Below are 23,380 nucleotides of genomic sequence, written 5' to 3' on the forward strand. Positions count from 1 at the left end.
AATTAGACACTGTCTTTTTGATATCTGCTTTTTTCATGTGTGGCTGACATGAAACTTTGGAATCTTAGTATCATAGAACAGTTTAGGTTGGAAAGAACCTTCAAAGGTCATCTAGTCCAACCCCCTCCAGCCAATGACCAGTGACATCTTCAACTAGATCAGGTTGCTCAGAGTCCCATCCAACCTGATGGTTTCCAGGGATGGAGCAGAGCATCTACCACCCCTCTGGGCAACCTGTTCCAGAGTTTCACCAGTCTCACTGTAAAAAACATCTTCCTTATATCTAGTCTAAATCTACCTTCTTTTAGTTTAAAGTCCTTACACACATATTTCTGTATGGCTCTGTTTAGACATCTTAATGCTTCATTTTTGTCAGTTTCTTCACAACAAAGATTACACATTTTTTGTGGGAGTGGTTAGCACCTCATATAAATGGGAACAACTTCAGTAAACAGTAGTTTACTTCAGTAGTAAGCACTTGTTTCCAGGAGAACAGGAAGAATGAGAGGAAAAGGGATTCTCAGTCCAAAACACGATTTTTAGCAGTTCAATGCATTCTTCCTACAGCAACATACACTTGCTGTGTGTTTATCATTAGAAGCAGCATCACGATTTTTAGCAGTTCAATGCATTCTTCCTACAGCAACATACACTTGCTGTGTGTTTATCATTAGAAGCAGCATTGCTGTGGTGCTTCCTGCTTGGAAAGCTTAGATGCCACATTTTATGTGTATTAGAAGTACCTAACTAGGCAGAATATGATTGCCATCCTTGCTAGTCTAGTTGAAGCTGGCCTCATTTTCTTTAAATCTGCCTGTGATCTGCAAACCCAGTAATGAAAAAGGAAAAATGTAATGAAATGAAACAGTAATATGTATCTCCTGAGTATTTCAAAGCCAGAGAGCACTAATTAAAATCTCAGACTTAAATATCTGATCCTTAGGGTATGAAACAGTGCATAGGTTAGCCAGAAACTGTAACTTCACAGATAAACAGGAGCAAAATGGAAACATAGTTGTCTGAAGCCAGTTAAATTGGGTGTTAGAAGGATTCTATTTGAATAGATGTTGGTTTATAAAGCTTAATATATTGTCTGTGCCATTAGATACTTAAGCTGTAAGATGCCAAAAGATTACCAAATGTGGTGCAGCAGTTACTGGTGTTCTTTATGCACAGTGTTGAAGCTGTGCCTTCTTAGAATGTAACCCCTCACCCAAGGAAAGTGCTCCATTTTTGGTGGCTCATCTCATCACAGGACAGGGATAATTTGAATTGTTTAGAAATGCTGATGACAAGCGATTGGAGGTTGACTCTGAAGAAATTTTGTGCTAATAATTTTACCCTGTCCTCCTTACCTTCCAAGTTTCTCCAAGGGAATAAATTAGTTCACATGTTTTCCTTTACCCTCATGTTGTAAGCAACTGAGTGGTAATGCATGGTCTGTGATAGAGAAGGGCAGAAATAGAAATTTTATGGGACTAGAAACACTATAAGGAAAGAATTAAAAATACTCTCTGGATAGACGTACACATGTGTGCATACACAAATGGGAACAAAACTTTAATCACCAGTATACAGATTCCATTGCTGGGGGACTTTATTCCCTTAATGATCTGTTGATTTTCATTTCCCTTTTCAGAAGGTTTCTTGCAGTTTGGGTTTGTTTTGCTTTTTAAAGATCAAAAGTAATTTCTTTCTTTACTGTTTAGTGTTTGGTAAAATATTACTATTTCTAAACATCCTTTTTAAAGAAGACTATGAAAAAAATGAAAATAAATGTTTCAACTAAAAAAAAGGAGAAACCTCTCCAAATCCAAAACACTATGCAATGGTACTGTACGAATATTAACTAAATCGGACTCACAAATGTCAGGTAATTCAAACTATGTTTTACTTCTTAATTATTCGGCTCCCCCAGTGCTTCAGTGTGGCTATTTCCTCCTTCCTCTGCTGTCCCTTACAGGAGAGCACCAAAAGTACAAAACAGTGAACTCCAGGTCTCTTTTCCACACTGGAACAACCATAGTCCCAGATTATCAGGAAAGGGAAATTGGAAAGAAGGTTCTGCCTCTCACCTGATAGTTCAAATGAGGGATGCTCAATGGTGGTAGTACAACATGGCACACCCAACCATGCAGCCAATGAGCAGAAGCTGTAGAGGAGATGGACCCTCCGTGATGCAGGCAACATCTTCAGAAAATATCTCTGTAACGTTTGAAGGCTCTTAATCACATGAAAACTCTTCTAATGGTTGTATTTTGACCATACCTCTGTTTTTCTGCATATCTGTATAAATCAAAGGAAAACTGAATTTTATCAGTGAGACATTTTAGGGAATCAGTTTGGGGAAAGTTCTGGTTCTGCTTCCTTCTGGTTTCTTTAACCTGACAAAAAATGCACTTTCCCCCTCACCATCTCAATCTTTTGCGAATCAGTTGAGGACTTTTAAGTTGGGTAAGTCAGTCTGAGGACAGACAGAAAACATGGAAGATTTCCATCCACATTTAAAATGTTCATGAAGATTTATAAGGAACTGATAAACAACATTTCATAATGGGAGGCATCAAGCAGCTTCAACTGTAACATTGAGCTGAATGTTCAGCCTAAGTGAACTGTTATGTTCCACTTAATGTAATCTCAATAATGTGTTTTGCAGTAGAAAGGAGGGCTCATGATGTGCTGTAGGCAACATTGTACACGTGAGTTGTGAAGAAACAAAAGTTGCCGGCACCAAATATCTTACCTTTTAAATGTGGCGATGTGATAAATATGAGTCAGGGAACAGAATAATTTGGTGTTTCTTTGTACATCTCTTGACATGCACTTCATCAGAAGTACAAAATTTTAAAATTGCTATTTTATTTAAAAACATTATTTTAAATAGTGCTGCTAATTACCAGAGCAACAAAATCATTGTGTATTTTACATTGAGCTATCAGTGAAGTATGGTGTCTGGAGAATGATGCAAAGATACCATCTAGGACTTCTCCTGCAATCATTAGCCTGAGGTCCAAAGTCTTCATAACAGCCAGGTGCTTGGAGGTGTCTGACCACATAAACCATCAAAGCAAAAAACCCCCAAAGCAACACAATAGAATTTACTGGGCATATTTTATGCCAAAAATTGTGAAAATGTTCAAAAATTTTTAATACATTAGCAAAACCTTGGATTATGATTTCGCTTTGGTAAAAACAAAGAAAACAAATATTTGTATTATTAAAATATTTTATCTTTTATGACTTTTTAGAGTGAGGAAAAAATTTTAGCTTGATATTTGAGCTGTTCAAGAAAAGGTCATTTTAAAAGTAAGTTACATTGAGCTAAAAGCCTTTGAGAGATGTAGAAATGAGAAGATAAGTTAGAGATGTGAAACTTACGTTATTAAATCTGAGGCCTGAAATAGAATGCTACACTGGCATTTGGTTTTCAGCCAATAGACATCTTTGGACTGAAAAAGTAAGTTACATCTGTCCTTCTGCTGAAACTGTGTCTTTAGTACCCTTTCTTCTCATAATGCCAATGTGCATGTTGCAATATAACAAGTTTGGAGCAATGAAAATTAGAAATCAGCTCCATGGTGAAAGGAGACAATTTTCTAGCACCATGTGGTAATGGTAACTTCAGCAAATATCTGTGGCAATCCAGATGATTTAAAACAGCACAAAAAGTAGCCAAAAATGCTGTAATAACAAGAATAACAGTGACAAAGAACAGTATAAAATGGGATGCTTGCAGCTTTCTTGACTTGGAAATAAGAGGACTAGTCTTATATTGTGACTGTTCCTTTGCCAGGACACCACTGTTCTTACAGCTGGCACTGGTGGGCTTCCCCTCATGTAATCTTCTCAAATTCTCTATTTGTTGTCATCTGTGTGTTCTCCAGCTGCAGTCCTACTGTTGCTTGCATTATATCCAGCCCCTCAAGTGTGATTTGTCAGGGGTTCTTGATTGTCCATTCCTGGCTGGATCACAAAGTGTCCTTTTCATTCTTCTCTTTCAGCCTTTTCAGATTCTGCACAGTTGATCACACTTTCCACAGTAACTTCATCACGGTTAGCTCCTGTATTTTCCCCTCCAAGTTGCTCTTCCTACTCCTGCATTGCTTCTGCATATCATCACAAAATCAAACAAAACCCCCACCTATTCCTAGGGGAGAGAGGGGAGAGACAGAATAAGCCTCAAAATGTGATAAGATGCTGGTAGACATTATTTTTGTTTCTGGCTGAGTTAAATATGTTCTTCAAAATTGTTACTGAGTCAAAGCTTCTGTGTCCTGGGATTTTCTCATGAATGCTGTTTCTTGGACCACTTAATTTTAAGATTTTACTGATATTTGAAACAAAAATGTCCTGTGTTCCTCCTTTTTACAGACAAAATCTATTGTGTTGCAAAGGTGAGAATGGAATTACAGGGATATGTATTTATGTTAATGGGAGAAACTATCATAGCAAAGTCTTTCAATGTTTTCTTTTTTATTTCTTGTGACTCAAATCAAATAGGGTCTTTTTTTCTTTTTTATGCTTTGACTTCTATGGCTTTACATGTTAGGAGTGACCACTAGGATTTTCTGCTTAGGATTTTTGTACTGCTTGTGGTAACAGCAAACTCACTGTCAAAAAAAAGAAAGATTAATTACAAGTTTGCAATATTTGAAGAGGGTGGTATTTTGGCACTCTTACCCCTTAAATAAGACTTATTTCAAAATTTTATTTTTATCTCCTCTTCAGAGTAAAAAAAAAAGTAAGAAAACAAATCAACATAATTAAACAGAACCCTAAAATACCATTGCAGTCTTATGTAAAATTTATCTATGAAAAGATGGAAAAAAACCAGGAAATCTTATTAGAAGGTTTGTGAATGGTCAAATATAATCCAGGAGGAACATCATCAGCTTACTGTATGTTGTCATAATTCCTTCACAGTAACTCAATTTAAATCAAGATGTTCAAGCTGAAAATGTGCACTGAAGTGTGTATATTAAACATCTGCTGTTTAAAAAAAGTCTAAAAATATTTGGAGAGGGAAATAAACTGTGAAAATTCCGCTTTTTGTTGTATTATCTTTTAAGACACTTAGCCCTTTAGACTGTATATGCAAAATTCCTGATCTACCAAGGCCATTTAATTATGGAAATCATAAAACCTAGGATATAAGATATGGTATTAAAAGAAGGCTATTTTCTAAACCAATCCAGTCAGTTCCTTTTGGGTACCCAACGTGATGCACAGGTAGAAAGTTACAGAAATTTGAAAGAAATTAGGGTAACAGTTTTGTAAAAAGATGGAAAAGTATGAGTAGAACTGGGTTGCTTCTTGGGTTTTTTTATAGCATGCTTTGAGAATAAATTTTCTTTACTGATGCATATGCTAAAAGAATCTTTTGCTGCAGTCTCTCTGCATTGCTTTTCAAAATTTGAGGATGAAGGACATAGCTCTGTTTTCCATACTGGTTTACATGAACAAAGGTGCCAAATTACTAGCTTTTTGATTGGGTAAATTTGCAGAAAAAATTTACCCTGCTTAGAGAAGTTCAAGCTTCCCTAGAATGAGTGCTGGGGTTCTCATTACTGTGTGCAGCACAGCTCACCTTCAGGTCATGCAGCTGGACGGTTCTGAGGTGACTCTTAGTGTGAATCCAGGTCCTGTATCTGGTAACAGTTTAAACCAATTGGTTTAGTATTTTTTCCCTGTAAGCTGAAAAAGGGGAAAACAGATCAGTGTCCCTTGCCATTTTTTTGCTGCTTAGTAAATTGTAGAATAAATCCAGAGAAGTGAAATATAAGTCTTCTGCTTTATGTAGGTGTTCTGCACTTCTATAGTACCAATACAGTAAAATCACCACATATTTTCCCACCCCCCACGTACATAGAGAAAAAATAGCTTATGCCTGAGATGTAAAATTAATCTTGTGGAGATCAGCAGCACGTTGCTTTCCTCAAATTCTATTGCTTCCATAGAGATTCATTTTCCATTTCAAATTGCTAGGAGAGCCATAAAATATTTAGATAGCTACATCTGTAGAAATCTTTTGTTGGACACAATTGAGTCCAGATATAGAAGATCTGCAGTTAACTTTGGGGTCTGGATCTATGCAAAATTTAAAAAAAAAAGTCAAAATCAAACCTGTAAACTGATGATAATATCTAAAATTAATGCTGTAGAACTTTCCATATTATTTAAACTAACTTTCAGATTACAATGAAATTAATTGCTCATTTGCCATAGTAATGAAAGGCAGTGTATTGTATTAAGCCTAGGGTGGATATAGAGTTCTATTGATGTAAAAAGCTTTCTTCCAAGCTGAACTGGAGAAACAGTGCACATCTCTTGCATAACTTCTGCAGGTGTTATCAGCTACTTTATTCTCTCCATGGTGTAAATTAGCAAAGGAAAATGTAGCACACACCCTCTTGAGATACATAAACATATCAAGAATTGTGCAGACATAGACAAAGTTAAGAGATCAGACAAAATTCTTTACGGCTGCCTTTGAACTGCAGTCCATCAACAAAGGCCTTCCCTTTTCACTCAAGGAGAGGAAGTGCTGAGGATCCCCATGTTGCTGTGACAATTGGCTGCTCTGTACTTGACCAGGACTCTGGTATCTGTGGTGGAACTTTGCACACCTGAGTGATACATGTACATTTCTGTCCTGAAGAAGCACGGTTCTCCATTTGATTCCTTGACTTCCTCCTGTCCTGTCTCCGATGCAGTAACCTCTTCTGTCTTAAGAGAAGTTTAATGTTTCCTGTGAATTTTCTTCAAACAGAATCCATTATTTAATCCAGTGCACCCAGATGTTCTAGTTGGACTCTGGGAAGGGGTGGGGGGTGAAGAGGAAGTCAGAAATAGTAAAACTTCCATAAATGGCTGTTCTTTTGGTATGTCTTTTGAAAATGGAGTAGTGCCCACTGGGTTCCATAAACATGCGCATTGCATTAGGTACAAGCAAATGCATTTCATTTGAGCACATCTAAATATTAGGGGGAAACCAGCATGAAGTTATGGTTGCAGGGAAAATTTACAGGTGAGAAGAAAGAGTTCTGCCTAGTTCAGTGAGTAATAATTTGATTGGTGGATATAATATTACATTTATAGGGTAATATTCAAAGAGCAAACAAATGTAAGTCATTTAATTAGGAAATGAAGAAAAAAATAACAAGAATAAGGAGAAAGTAGACATGTACAACAACAGCTATAAAAGCATCTGTTGAGTTGCTCTTCATAATGAAGACTGGGGAACACAGCATCTGATTCACACAGTTTCTCTCAAATTGCAGATCGAGAATAGTTGTGCCAGTGTAAAACTGGGAAATATGTATCTGTGTGTCTGGCATGCTTTGTGTGGAAATTCTGGGTGGATGTTTGTAGAAGTTTGTCATTAGTGGATGAATGAACCTTTCCCATAAAATTGCTATGTTCTCCTCACCCGCCATGGATTCAAATAAAACATGTCAGGCAGTGTATGTATGTATGCTACCACATTAATAATAATTTGCAGGATGATAGGGAATGTTTCAGCTGCCTGATTCAATATGGGAAGTCAGTGAGACTGTAAATCATGAAACAAATTATCTTTTATCTTAAAAAAGAGTGAAAACACTGCTGTTAGATTTATGTGAATGAACATATGCTTTTGCACCTAGCTGTTCCGAAAGCAAATTAGTAAAACAGCTTTCCATACTGATGCATTTGAGTTTTCAGAACAATAGTTAAAATAGTTAAAAGAGTGTTTATACTTTTTAGGGGTTCATCTTAATTTTTTTTCATCATGTGATTAAACAAGTAGATTATGTTACCCTTTAAATTCCTTTTTTAAAAGTCTAAATTGTTTGTTTGGTTGACTTTAAGGTTTGCGTATACAAGCAATTTCAGTAGCTTGAAAAGTAATCACACATCAGCTCAGATGTATAAATTGTGCATGTACACATAATTAAATCTTTTATTGTAGGCTCAGCTAAGCCATGTTGCATTAAGTCACTTTTGCTATGCATATATGCAGATAATGGCTCTGGCTCAGCTGACACTCAGCAACTGGGTAAGCTGCAATAACTTGGTCATCTGCTTGAGCCCCTTTTCTCTTTAAATTTCTGTTTTAAAACAGAAATAATGAATTTTCTCGCTTCTTTTGCTTTTTAAAAATACTATTTCTATTTTGGCTAGGCATGGATCCAGTTTTTTTGGTGAGGTTGGATCAGCCAGGTTCTGCACATTAACTTGGGGGCCACAAAGTAAGAGGGGTTACTGAGACCTGTGTCCGCAGCTGTGGCTCGTACTGCTGCAAAAAGAGAAGTCAAAAGTCCTTCTCTGTTAGAGGCATGGGGAGAAGGAGCACTCATCAGCGAGCTCAGCACAGAGCAGCACTGTGGAGCCACGAAACAATCTCCTGCCCACATGGGAGTCTGCAGGAAAGGGTGGGAGGTTGACAGCTTTTTGGATCTGGCCTCATTTCATCTTAATCTGCTCTGGCTCCTGATCTTTTCAAAGTCTCCCTATTGTGTGTGTGATTTTTGCTAAACATGCAGAGAAATTTTTAAGATCAAGACCATATGATACAGCAAGATTAATCTACCCTTTGGCCTTCACCTCTCCCTCCCACTGGGGGAGAGGTTTGGTTCTGCTAATTTGTCATGTTACTTTTTTTCTTCTTCTTCTGCCATCATTTCTTTTTCTCCTCATGGTTCACCTAAACTGGGGACTTTCACCCAAACACTTTCAGCCTATAATGAAGATAAATAGATTTCTTCATGTCCACTACATGAATTTTGAAGATATCTTTGTTTGTTTCACCCAGTTTTAATATGGAGAATTTGTAAGTAATTTGTAGTATATAAGTGTTTTTTCACTTGTGTTATATATTGTGGCTGAGTGAATCCCTGTAGGTCTGTGAAGCAGATGTGTTAGTACAGGCAATAGAACAGCTTCATTCCTTCCCTCATCTTCTGCAATGCAGTCAAATTCTGAATTGTTATGATGTGCATTAATTAAATATGAATAAATAAAATATCGCCAGATAATGAAGCTGCAGTCCCCTCTGTCATATTAAATCATTGATGAGGTGCCTGTGAGTAGGAACTGTGGCTGACGATGTCTTCTGCCTCAAAGTCTCTGATTGGTTTTGGGAGCATTTGTGTAATTTTTTCCATCATCCTTGCATCAATAGCCAGAAAAAAAATCTTTTGCCTCAATAAAAAATATATGGATCATGATATCCTCCTGCCTCATCAATCCACTCCTTTCATGCCTTCTGACATCTAAAGAGTAACTGAAAGTGGGCCAGTTTTGCACATAACTATTGTATAGTTCAACTATGTTATCTTGTTATGTATCAGTATGCAATCTGCAAGCTCGTTAGAATAAAGAGTTAGGTTTTTAGGAATAGATGCCGAGTACCTCTATTACCTGTTTCTGCTTTTAAAGTCATATTTACCCTATAAAAATACTCATTTTGGTGAAGGAATGGAAGAAATAATGAAGAAAATAAAAATACTTGTTTGTGCTTCAAAGCAGCCCAGATGTTAATCCAGCTATTCTAGTTTCTACAGATCCTACTCTGCTGGAAATAAGGTATGAACTCAGTATTCATTCTCGTCTGAAAATGCCTTCTGTCCCCATAATGGCTTTTGATCCATCTGAAACATTACTTCTGCATCCATATGTATTACGTTTGTTATCTGTAAATATCTCAGATTTACAGTACTTAATTTCAGACTACTGTTTGCACTGAATTCCTCTCACCTGTGAGAGCTACACAGTTTAGTTTATACGTTTTGAGAAAGCAGATACTTGGTTTCATCAGATGTGAGTATTAGGGGAAGGAGCTCCTCCTTGAACAGTAAGGCAATTTTCTTATGAGTCTGGTGACTTTAAAAGATGCTGCTTATTCAAAACAGTTCAGGCAACTGGAATCCTATTGCCCTTCTTCAGCTGTTCCCGTTGATCACTTAATTAGCATAGCTCAGTCCATCAAGTGTGTTTCTTGCTCCTGGCTTTAGTCCATAACTGCAGTGGAAATGCCATTGCCTAGTCACGGTCTACAGAGTGATGAGTTGAGACTGAACAGTCAGAGTACTTGAGGGTTTGATTTACTGTGTTCTCTGGTGTTTTATCACTGAATTTGCACTGGCTTATAATACTTGTATCCTTTTCCCAATATTTCTTCATTTTTAATTTTCTTTCCCTCAAAGCAATGTCTCTATCCCTCTGCTTTTACCTGTTTGATGAACTGTGCCTTCTGTCACATGAATAATGTGTCACATGGAATAATAATAGTTAGGAGAGAAATTTTCCAGGGGCTGATTATTTTTTTTTCCATACCTTTGCAGAATTCTTGTTAATACTAGAGATGCCCAAGTGAGATTTAAATAAACCCTCTCACATAGTTGAGTAGCCTGTTGCAGGAGCCTAGAAGTTAGGGTATGCTAATTTACCCTTCAGAGCTCCATTGTCACAAAGCTAGGTTGAAGCCATTACTCAAGTTAATTCTAGGCTTATACATCCAGGTCTTCATGCTGCAGTCAATGTGCCTCATCAAAAAAAAAAAAACCAAAACAACATTTGTTCATCACATTCTTTCAGCACAGGAAAACATGCCCAATCTACACAACAGAGTTTTGTCATCCAGAATTACCTTTTATCTCCACAGGTTTGCATGCAGGCACATGTTAATGTGGAGTAAGCAAACAAAGCCCAGCTTGTGGCACCTAAGTAGAACCACATGCCTCAGATCTCAGCCAGCAAGGCAGCTGCCAGCAAATCCTCAGTGTGCACACGTCCCAGGAGCAATGTCAGCAGCTGCGAGCCCAACAATGTTTCTGGCAGTGAGGTTTTCCAGTTTAGGCCTTGCCACGCTTTATATCTCTTGCCCATCTGTTTGTTCTGCATTGTGTTACATCATCTCGACTGCAATATTAAATTATAAAATCATCAGGGGATCATACAAGAGAGGGAAGCTGCCTTGTTCAGGTTGCCTCAGAGAGAGCTTTCTATTCATAGACATTAGTGTCAGAGAAAGTGTAGAGGCTTTTTTGTGGGAGGAACAGACATATGGGAGGCTGGGACTGACACACAAAACCATGGGGAGGTTAGAAGCAAATTGGAAAGTTAAGGCAAGGATATGTTGCCTTCAGTATTTCTACATTTTGGGTATGAAGTGGATTTATGATGTTCTTGAAGAGATTCTTGTGTTTCAGATACTGGAACAGTGGAAGTTAGGAATTCTAGGGACTGTATTTTATCATCGGCATTGTTGTCTATATAAGTATTTTGTGACTTTGATCAACACTGTTATCTGTATGCTTAAGTAGAGGATAAGAAGTCACATTCTCTCTTAGAATATCTAGAGGAAGAAGGTGTGAGTAGGTCCTGTGAATAAACCTGTTTTTTAAGTTAACTGTTGGGTGCAACTGTGTTAGGAATTTTCAGTATTTGGGTTTTTGTTTTTTTTTACTGTAAAAGAGTACATTTGAATGACTTCTTAAAGGAAATTAAGGTTTTTGAGAATATTTATAGATAAGTTAGCATAAGGTCTTTAGTGATAGTTGTTCCTTATCTGTTCAGAAACAGCTTCAAAATGTTGCGTCCTTTCCAAGACGAGGGATACTCTTAAATATGGAATAGTCTCAAAATTTTAAATTAATGTTTTAAAGAAGTAAGACTTTAAATAAAAAAAAATGTATCTGAGAAAATTGTGAGGGATTCACAAAGAATAACGTGGCAGAATTTGTTCAATTAATTATTTGTTAATCTTTCATGCTTGCTGCACAGCTTCAAAAGCAGCCCAGTATTTTATCAATTCACAGGACAGCCCTCTTCAGACACTCAGTAGGATGTCAACTTTGTTTAAAAAATTGGAAATTGATAGGGTTCCACATGTAAATTTCTTTCCAATTAATTTCTTTTCCAATTAATGGTGGAAACTTGGTCACCACCTTGCAGACCAAAAAATTACATGGGTCAAAGAATTAAAAAAATGAAGCACCCCTACAAAATGAATACAGCTTTTTAGCAAAATTTATCAATCATAGTAGTGGTTTTCATTTCATTGAAGAAGATCAACTCAAACTGGATTTGTCTAATATCAGCTATGTTGGTGCAACTTGGTAGTGAAATAAGGTTACAACAACGAGTTCTAAAAACAACGACACACTGAAATGCTAGACACTATCATAGATGATGTCATAAAAACAAAAACTTTTTAGGTAGGGTGTAAAGCATTGTTTTCAACCATAACCTTAGGAATGCATATAAATATAGTCTTTCAAGCCATAGTTAGCACTCCTCCTGTGCCCCCTGCCTACACGCTGCTTGTTGATTATCACTTGGCTGCATATTAACTTCTGATCCTTGCTTCACATGGTTACAGTCCAGAGTGCTTCAGAAGATGATGTAGGCTAATGTGGTTTTGATCGATTGGGTTTTATTCTCCTTTACTTTTTTTTTAATTTTTTTTTTGACAGCTTTTCTTGAGCTTTTCTTGGAATGTGTGAGCTTTTCTGTTTTCATCTAGGTTTTTTCATCTAGACATGCCTGTGTATGAGCTTAAGAATGAAGGATGTATTTTGAGAGCAGATTGAGTTGTGGAAAATGTAGATAGAGACATCATGCCTTTTAATCAGCCTTTGCATTACAAAATCAGTTCAGATCTGTCCAATGAAAGTACAAAAGCATCTAATCCATGAAGCTAGTAAGAAATGTCTTCTTTCAGTATGAAGTTTTGTCATCTAGTTCGTTTGGAGGAAATGTACATATATCTTAATGGTATGAGACAATTTTAGCCAACTGGGCTCTGAATTGTCTGTGAAGGAGAAGGTCTGTTTTTTGGAGATATCAGTTCTGCTAATGTCCTACTGAGAAAAATTCCAAAAGTTAATCATTCTGGCTTCTGAAGACAAATAAAAGATTTGTATCCCAGTAGTCTCCCCACTCAAGAAATTATAATGATTTTAATTCACTCATTAAGCAATCACTTCTTCTCCGCTAAAATGTTCTTTAACTTTCACTCAGTTTTACATTAGAGTGCATCTCCTCCTTTTACCTTATCCTTCAGCTAAATTCAGGCAGAAGTGCTGACAGTAAAAAAACTCTGGAATACCTTTTATGAGTCATACTAGGAAGACTTAATCAAAAGAAGCATGGAAGGGGTCTGAGAGATCCCAGGGGAGGATTGCCCTACCTAAATTGACTTTATAGGTTTTTGGCTAACCTGTGTGTGAGCAGTTGTAGTTAGGGAAATTCAACAAGTCCTCCACATGATCTGTTCCAGTACTTCCTTATCCTTGCAGTTGAAAACAGGTTTTCTCATGTCTGAATTAATCTACCTTTTGGAAATTTAAGATTAATCTGCTTTGTTGTATTTGTAATACAACTAATAGTAGGAATTTAGTTTTTCTCATTTTGGCCGTCTATTAAGTATTGAAGGCTACTGCTTTCTCATCACTTCTTTTCTGAAAAGGAAGATCCCATTTATATTAGCTCTCCTTCACTGGTCATATTTCCTCACATTTTAATATTCATTAGTTGTCTCTTAATCCTCTGAATGTGAAATCCTCATGTTTATAAATGGGAAACACAAAAATGGATTTGTTGTGTTAGCTAACACTGCAGTAGCCCTGGGGATTAAGTCAGATGGCCTCCACAGAGGTGATACCCTCAGCAGGGGGATGATTCCATTTGCTGCAGTAGTTTACTTCAAACTCAGCATGTGACCCACTGCAAAACTTATGTCCCTCTTTGCAGAGCTGCTGTTTTGCATTTAAGCACCTGACTGTTGTAGTGAAGGTTTCAACTTTTATTCTGTTGTTTATTCTTTCATGGTTCTAGTACCTTGTACTTGTTGAATTTTATGGTTTTTTCTGATGACTTTGCAGCTTTCAGATTTATACCATTCCACAATGCCAGTAGCTTTACCTATGGTAGTGTCATCTACAGATTTAAAATGTATTTAAATAATTGCATTAATTTCATATTAAGACAAATAAATATTGACCAGGATCAGAAGCAGTCTGGTGACTTTCTCTGCTCATTGTCCTAGTTTGACAGTAAACTACCCTGGCTAGCTTTTCCAGTGCCCTTCTTAAAATCAGTTTCTGTTGTTATTTTTTTGAATTACAGCTTGAGTTTCAAAGTTCTGAGCAGAAAGCCTTATAATCTCTACTGTCTCTCCTGTTATCCTTTATAGGAAGACTGTGTTGACACAGTTTATTCTTGACAAAACCATTTTGACTATTGTACATAATTTAAAATACCTTTTAATCTTCAAAGATTTTATTTCCTTTATTGCTTTGTATTGTCATGGAAACAAAGAAGGGCTGAGCTTGTAAGGGACCTCTAAAGGTCATCTGGTGCTGGGTGTCCAGGATCATGTTTAAATGGCTTTTGAATATCCCCAAGGCTGGAGACTCCACCATCTCTCTGGGAAACTCGTGCCAGTGCTTGGTCCCTTCAAAGTGGAAAGATGTTTTCTGCTGTTCAGACGGAATTTGAACATGTTGATCATGTGTTTCCGTTTGTGCCCATTGCTTCTTGTCTGGCCACAACCAAAAGGAAAGGAGCTTGACTCTGTCTTCTTTATACTCTCCCTTTGGATAACTTTTCTCTATAATCTCAAATAAGGGTGTCTTTTCTGCAGCTCCCAGTTTTCTGTTGTGTCCCTTTTTTAAAGATAGGCATTTGTTTTGACTTTTTCTCTTGGATCTTTACTTGTCCTTCACAATTCTTATAAAATAGTGTCTGGTAGCTCAGAGTTCATCTTAGATATATCTCTAAATATTCTTCACATCTTGCTAATTTGAAAATGTTATCTAAAAACTGATTTATTCTCTTCTTAGCGTATCTTTTCTTCTAATCTCACTGTTGTTAAAGTTATGTTGTCTGTCTGATTGTTAGTCCTTTTAATGATCATTTAAATAACAAAATTCTCCACAACAATTGGCTTCTCATATTCATGGTTTTTTTATAGATATTTTATATTTGTATATCCCTTGTTTTGTGCAAGACTCCTTGCTAATCTAACTAATTAGCTGTGTAAACCATGGGAATTTGATTTGTGTTTAACTGTTATGACTATAATCTTTATCCCAATACAGCTTAATTCATTTATTTGAAGAAAAAAAAGGCTTTTAAAACTTAATACTTCACGATGAAGTTGTTAGACTAATAAGTGCATTATAAGTAGGCAGATTTAGTTGAAAAAAAATCAAAGCAGAAATAAGTAGGGCAATTTAAATACATATTTTGTTGCTCACCACAAATCGGTTACACAGAAAAATCTGTAACTTCAGGAGACCTTGCTAAAATGCATTAAAAGTTAGCTGTTTTGAATGGATGTTTCTCAGTACTGCCTTTAGCTGATACTTCCCATGTGAAGACGATGTTCCACAAATGAGGGTTTATATTTGTAACTGTGGAAATAGCTTGAGCTTGTAAACTTCCAAAAGAATAATTTGAAATAGTAAACAATTGAAAAAAAGTTATACTCTTCAGACTGCAAGTAGTAATACCAGAACTCCAGAATTTATTGGTCTGCAACACTGACACTTCTCTTAGACTGTAATTGAAAAAATATATGATGGAATGCCTGTGTACTTGGTGCTTAGGATGATGTTTATATTTATTGTATGGATTGGATAGGAGATCTGCTTATTCTCAAAGTAAAGAACAAAATTACTTTTAATGGATAATAGGACAAATGTTACCTCATTGTGCTGAACAGGAAAGCAAGCCATTGATTTTGATAATCAGAATAGTTAAGAACCAATTAATTTATACCATTCTCTCATTTAATCTCCAATGGATTGAATAAAACAATGCCAAGAAAACTGCCACCCAAACTGTGCAGATAAAGTAAGTCACTTCAGTACTGAATTTTTCCTGTGGCTTCACCAGTGCTTTTTTGAGAGATACCTGTTGATATGCTATATGCCAAATAAACAAGCTTTTGTCACAAAAAGAAAAGGAAAGCCATAAGCAAAGGCTTACCACATTTTTGTTTCATGAAGAATAATGCTGAGGCCATAAATAAAAATAGTACAGATAGTTGCAGTTGTAATCAGTTGTGCCATCTTAAACATTTCCAATTAAAAGTAGTTTTGTGATGTTTTGTTCACTGTAGCTATCATGGTAAATCTGCAGAGGTGTAGGTAAAGGGTGCTGAAGGGCAAACTAATGAACATTTGTATCAGCATTGGAACATCTTGGCTAAAGAATATTGAGCAAACAGTGATAAGTAAAATCTCTGGGAGTGGAACAGAGTATGTGGCAAGATACGCAAGAAATGTCAAGAAAATGTGCTGGAGTATGTTTTAGCTAATGACAAAATTCTTATTTCAACTTGGTCTTCAGGTATCTTAAATATAGTTTCTGATAGTCCAGTTTTAATTTCAGAAATTAATATTTTACCCATGCAAAGTCATTCACATTAATTCAGTCAGAAATATTGCAGATTCACTTAGACAAGCAGTTTTTGAAGAAGTCTTCTAGTTTTGTCTGACTACAAATGCAGAGTTTGAAAATAATTAGATATTGTGCCTTGTCAGAAAAGCTGAAAAGTTACAGCGAAGAAAAATGGTTTTTTGATCCTTTTTTCCACTGCTGTGGGCTGGAATCTTTCATGATAGCAGATTTATTTTCTGATGTAAAGCAAGATTTAGCATAATGTTGTTTTTGTAGACAAAATATTAATGTGGAGGTTTGTGTAAAATGAAAATGACAAAAAGGTTAGGACTTGAGGAAGGTGGGGAGATAAAATCTACACATACACAGTAAAGTTACAAAATAAAGCAAAATCTTGTGTTAAAGTTTGTATGAAGTAAAAAAGCCTGCAGCCAGTCCAAAGATACTGTTTCTAATTAGGGTACTTTCAACAAAACTCAAAATCTGTAATTTGTATCTGATAATTCATGAGTAAGATTCATCTTTTCTAACTTACAGATTCCTAAGATAGGTCACAGAAATGAACATGTTCCATTGACTGTAGAAGGACTGTGGGGTGGATAGTTCATAGTTCATAATATTTTTAGCTCTCTAGTATTAGATGAGTTCTATCCTCCCAACAGGGTCCTTAAGACAGGAACATGTTTGAAGAAAAAGTAATAAATACTTGAAGCAACATTTTGATTTATATGAAAAACTTATTTACCTCTTCTGGTAAATATTTAGACTTCGGTGAATTCAGAAACATTTGAATTCAGAATTTGAAGATTATACATTAGAGCAGAATGAGATATTAGTGACAATATGTGAATTCACAAATGCATTCCTAATTTCTATCTTAACAAGGTGTTTTTGGAATAGTACATACATCTGAAAGCATTCTTAGCTTGGGTGATTTGTTTTCCTAAGACCTTTCAATATTCTCTATTTTATTAGTGTATAATAAGGCATAGGTGATTTTAATAGTTTGTATTTTATTGTATACACTTACCCCAGTTTCAGAATTGGAGAATGATTTTTCACATGAAAGAAAATCCAACTGTTTCTGTATTTTATACCCCAATCAAAGTATATTTCTTTTCAAGAAAAAAAAAAAAAAAAAAAAAGAAAAAGAGATTTAGGTAATTGCTTCCACAAGTATTTGGCACACAGTAAAATAGAACTCCTAATCTTTGTCATGTGTGGAAGACCAATTACTGGTAAGAAATCAAATCGGAAGATACAATGTCTCAAAACCCCATGCATTTACAGTGACATAGAGCTTAGTGCATGGGATAAAACTTTAGGATTTTGCTTTCTATGCATACATCACTGTCCATCCACATCTGCAATGTGCTCAGGAGCACACTGAACAGGAAGACATGCAGAAAAAAATTGAAGTAGGCACAACCATGACGATAGAAGCTTTGAAATTACTTAAACCTCTGTGAAACACTGTATATCCCTTTCATTTTTGGAAGCTGCATGATAGTTACCCTTTTGGACATGTTGTAATTGCAAGTCATAGCTGCCAGTGATTGATCACTTGGGTAGGGTGAATTGCAGTGTGTATCAGTGACACTAGACAGGAGGCTACCATTTCTCTTGCTGAAGAGAGTGAAACTTAGTTCTGCAAACAGAAGATTACTGGCATTAATTGAAGGCATGAATACAGCTGAAAAGTAAAATCTTATTAGCTGCATTAAGAATTAGCAGCATGGAACAAATTACCCTTAACATTAAAAACTAAAACTGGTACTGCATTTGGGGTAATGAGCCACTGATTGGCCTGAGGACACTGCTAGTGAGGCTAATGTCTTTAAGCAGTGGTAAAAGGCACCAGCCTGAGGCTTACCGTAAAGTGGCTTACCAACAACCACAGACATCCTTGATCCTCCCCCCTTGCTTATCTGCAGGATACAGCTGTTACTGAAACCAAGTTAAATGTTCTCATCTTAGAGAAACAGATTGGCAGGAATACTGAAAATATAAAATCTATTCCCTACGCACAGACCTCAAAGAAAAGCAAAACACAGCAGAGAGTGATGTTTTTGCCCAGAAAGAATGCATGAAGGCCATACAGTCAACTTCTGAGTTGCTGACAAGTAAGCCTTTTTGATCCTGGTAATTTAAATAACTTTTCACAGTCTTCTCTAGAACACATTAAACTTTTTCATTCTATGACACATTTATTGCAGATTAGTTACTCTCTGCTGCTTTTTTGCCATTGTAAAATCTAATGAGCGTAGAAGCTAATGTAACATTTTCGAAATGAAACATCATTGATGACATGGAGACTGCAGGCGTTGGTAGCATCCTTTATTTACCTCATGCTTACCTCATTTTTTTCCATTTGGCAACAGGAAGAGTCAAGAGCTCAGAAGTATGTATGTTGGACTTCCCTCCTGGTTCTGACAGTTCCTACTACTCATTGACACCACTGTACAATCTCAGTAACTCTGTTTTCCTTAAAATGTCCCTACATTCTTAATTATGTCAGTTGGTAGCCTTGGGGTATTTTTTTCTTTTTTCCTCAGCCCTATTGTTAATGTCCAGTAAAGGCCTCAAAACTCCATGCTAATATTCCATACTTTGCAGTGTTACATTTTTAGCCTTGCTGCTGTTGGTCTGTACTTTTTTCTCATACTTTTTATCTTTTTATGTAGAATGTACAATAGGACATCTTATTGCAAGATGTTTTCACTGGAAAAGCATTCTTATTTATATAATATTTTCAGTTGGAAAACAATAAAGTCTGTAAAGTTCAAACCGTAGAGTTGACTTTCTTTTGTCTTGCATTACCATGGGTGTCATCATTTTGTTCCTTTAATCTCAGTCAGTCAATGGTGAGAGGAAGGACTGGGGTTTCATGAAACATTTCTTTCCTTACTGACCATAATATAGAAACACTTGGTGTTTCTTCTTGGCTAGGAATGCCATGCCCACATGAGTAAGAAAGGCAGTATAGCTCTTTTATGTCAGGAGTTCAGATCTATTTCTGATCCAGTTTTGGCATCAAAATAAAATTGGGGGAAAAGTGCTCTTCTGTTTCATGGCTTGCAAAGGACCTGTTCTGTAGTAATCCAAATACTGTTAATGAGGAGAAGGTATGTATTTATTTGCTCACCAGTTTAAGTTCTGTGTAGAAAACACGGTTTGAATAAAACATGCATTTTTGGTTTGTGTTCTCTATATACATGGAGCTCTCCTACAACAACAGGCAAATTATGGTAATGTCTTAGAGGAACAAGCAGTGGTTGTGTGGTTACTGAGTGGGATCTTTGCCTGCAGTAAAATTTTACTTTACAAACTAAATGTGACAACAGAATTGCATACATAAACTGTTCCTGGGAGCTGAGACCTATTTACAACAAGCAGCCTGGTTACATTCTGCCCATGACTAGAAATCCTTTTAGACTCTGGGACTAGTCTTGTCCTAGTCTTTGAAAGCATGAGTTGCTCGAGCCTGGTGTGTGCAGCACTGAAGGCTTTCCTACATGGCTCTCCACAGGCCATACCATAACCTCTATAATTCAAGAATAAACTTTTAAACCCATAGAAAACATGACACTTGACCAGTTCACCTTAAAGAGAATATATGCTTGTTTGAACTGTGACCTTTTAAAATTTCACAATCTGTGAATTATTTTTGAGAGGAACAAGAAAACTATGCATAAGAAGTTACTAATTGAGCTCAAAAAGGGTTTATACAAATAGAAAAATAGGAAAAAAGAGAATATTTCTGTGACATAGACTAAATAGGACTCCGTAGAGACAGGGAACCAACCCTGCTTAGCGTATGTGGGGTCACATCTGGAATACTGTGCCTAGTTTAAAGCTTCCCAGTTCAAGGGAGATATCATTAAATTGGAGGCACTTAGAGGAGGACCATCATGATGGAGGGTAGCTGGAGCACTTGCTGTGTGAGGAGAAGCTGATGGAGCTGGGCTTTTGCAGCATGAAGAAGGAAATTACTTCAGCAGTACCTGCCACTGGCCTCCAATGTCAATGGGGCAGCATCTCTTCTCTCCATCAACATGTTGGAGTCAGGCTTCTCACAGTGATGCTTGGTAAGAGGATGAGTGGTGATAGATAAAAAATTGAAACAAAAGTTTTAGACTGGATATAAACAGAAACCTCTGACATGGTAGCCTCACTGAAGTCATGGTAGACAATATCCACTGCTATCCCTGCATCTGCCGAGCTGGCCATTTCATTTCAGAGATATCAAATTGGTCAAGCTTCTTGTCTTCCTGTTGGTGAACCTATGATGATTTCTTGCCCCTAATGTGCCTTGAAATTATTTTCATGATTCATTTATCTATCTCTATCCCAGGGACTGATGTGAGGCTGACTTTTCTGTAGTTCCCTGCATATTCTTGAAGATAGGAGTGAGATTTGCCGGGTCTTCAAATGGCTATCCCAATCATCCCAGTCATCACTATCATTCAAAGACTATTGAGTGACTTCACAATGACATCCTGAATAGCCAACTCCATTGGCACCTGCGGGGTACATCCTGTCAGGTCCCATGGACCTACATGTGCCAGTTTTGTTCTCTAATCTGATCTTCTTCCACCCAGGATAGGTTTTCCTTTCTCCAGGCTTTTATGTATCTGCTTCTGGGACCTGGGATTCCTGAAGGTTTGGTTTGATGGTAAAGACTGAGGCAAAGATGCCATTCAATACTTTAGCCTTTTCTATGTCATTGGGGCCCTGTTTCACAGGTGTGTATTTTCTGTAGCCTTCCTTTTGTCCCCTCTGTATGTAAAGAAGCCCTTTTTATTGCTTTTAACATCTCTCATCAGATTCAATTCTAACTGGACTTTGGCTTTTCTAACTATGTCTGCATGCTTGGACTTAGACTATATACCTCCCAGGTTACCTGTCCCTGCTTCCACCTTTTTTATGCTTCCTTTTTATGTCTTAATTTGGTCAGCAGCAACATGTTCATCCTGGCCAGACCTCCTGGCATTTTTGAATATCTTCCTGCTTGTTGAGATGGACTGTTGTGGAACTGGAGGTGCTCCTTTAATATTACTCAGCTTTTTTGGGTCCCCCTTCTCTCCAGAGCCTTACCCAATGGGAATCTTCCAAGCAGATACATGAAGAGTCCCAAGTCTGCTTATCTGAAGTCCAGAACTGTGATCTTGCATTGTGCCCTCCTCCAATCCCTTCATAATACTGAATTCTCCTATCATGATGACTGCAGCCAAGGCTGCCTTCACAGTCCCAGTCTTCCTTTTTTTGTGTGTGTGAGCAGAGCATCTCTTATTACTGTTTTTTTCTGTCACTTGGAATAGGAAGTTGTCACTGATGTTCTCCAAGATCCTCCTGCAGTGTGTATGCCCCAAGTGGGTTGAAGTGTCCCCCAAGTTACCCAGGACTATGAATGTAAAGCTACTTCAAGCTTTGAGCAGGAAACTGGACTAGGAATTTCTCATGTCTAAACTGGATTATCCTATGAGCCTGTGATGCTTGTACATTTCTTGGGTTATCACATATCATTTGTGTTTCTTCTGTGTAAAGAGATTGTTTAGCTGTGAGAGGTGACCTCCTCCTCAGGCAATGTGCCATGAGTGTGGGGTTACTCACAAGTCAGGGTCTGTATGTAGCCCCTCAGGATGACTTGCAGAAGAGCTGCATTTGCATGGCCATGTTTTGGAGGTGGGTGGGGCTACAGGGGTGGCTTCTGTGAGAAGCTGCCAGCAGCTTCCACCATGTCTGGCAGAGCCAATGTCGGCTGGCATTGCCAGGACAGACCCACCACTGGCCAATTAGATATGGTGGTAAGGCCTCTGTGATAACATATTTAAGACTCTGGGTGTTTTTAAGGTATTGAGAGAATCTGAATGAGTATTAATACTTGGAATAAAATAAGAGTTAAGCTTTAGTATGAAGGAGAGGGGTGTAGATAGTTGTTTTCTTTGCATGCTGGAAATAGGAAAGTTTTTTACATATTGCATAAAGTAGCTGCTTTCTTCATGGACTCCTTAAGTTCTTCAACTAAGCAAACTGTATATTCTAATGGATTTAGCTTGGTTGGATCATTCTGCTTTAGTGTTGTTGTTTGTTGACCATTGAAATGTGCAGTTCCCCTTCCTTACTGTTTCCCGTGAATGAGGCCCACACTAGGATTACATCACAATTTTAACAGGCTGCTAGGTGTGTGAAAAATTTACATCTTTGTTTACAGGAAGATAAAGAACCTGTTTACAATTGCATTGTATATAGTTTCTGGAGCAGCTGTTTATGCCAATTCCTGCTGTAGTTACCCAATGGCATCTAATTGAAAGCTTTCATCTGATTCCTCCTGTTTTTGGTAGATAATTTCCTTACAGAGTAAATGTTTTTCTCCATTTCCACTGGTTGTTCAGTATAAAACAAGAGAAGTCATCAATGAATCACAAAAAAATGTCAACAGAAGGAAATTAGCTACTATTGGGCATTAGGAATGTGGAGAGTTTGGGAAGAAAAGCTTCTTTGGGAAGACCAAGGCATTTCTCTGGTCCTCCCGACTCTCAGCTGTCCTGGATGTTTCACTCAATAACGCATCATTCTTGCTTCTATTTACTTGAACAGCTTGATGAAAGACAAACAGTTAGGGCAGCCAAGAGAAATAAATTTCATTGCATCATTCTCGGGTGTATATGTTTAAGTTAATTAGTTATGCTCAATTTTATTTCTTTTTTCTCTAATCTGTCTAAACTATGTTACAGGCTCCACTGATCTGTGAAGACTAAATAATGTGCAGGCTTGTACATGGTATTTTCTGACTAGGACGAAAAAGCTCTTTTTATTTCTCTTAACCCCTGATGAGGAACCTTGACTATGGGAATAAAATGGGAAACAGGTCTAGTACGGAACTAAATGTTTACTGATGTATTTTTAAACAAGTGAAGTGAACTGACATTGTCAGGTGAAGACAGTGTAAACATTGCTGCAGAGTTTTAATTGTATATTGACTAAG

General features: G+C 37.1%; 1 protein-coding gene across 3 annotated transcripts in view; it reads left to right on the forward strand.

Moving 5' to 3' along the window:
* Positions 1–23,380, forward strand: part of DCLK1 (doublecortin like kinase 1) — a 230,013-nt gene that overhangs the window by 132,702 nt on the left and 73,931 nt on the right. The gene's annotated exons all lie outside the window — the stretch shown is intronic.

Source organism: Pseudopodoces humilis, chromosome 2 (genome assembly GCF_049639895.1).
Source record: "Pseudopodoces humilis isolate 2021_Gansu_Grassland_sample_001 chromosome 2, ASM4963989v1, whole genome shotgun sequence".
NCBI lineage: Eukaryota > Metazoa > Chordata > Aves > Passeriformes > Paridae > Pseudopodoces > Pseudopodoces humilis.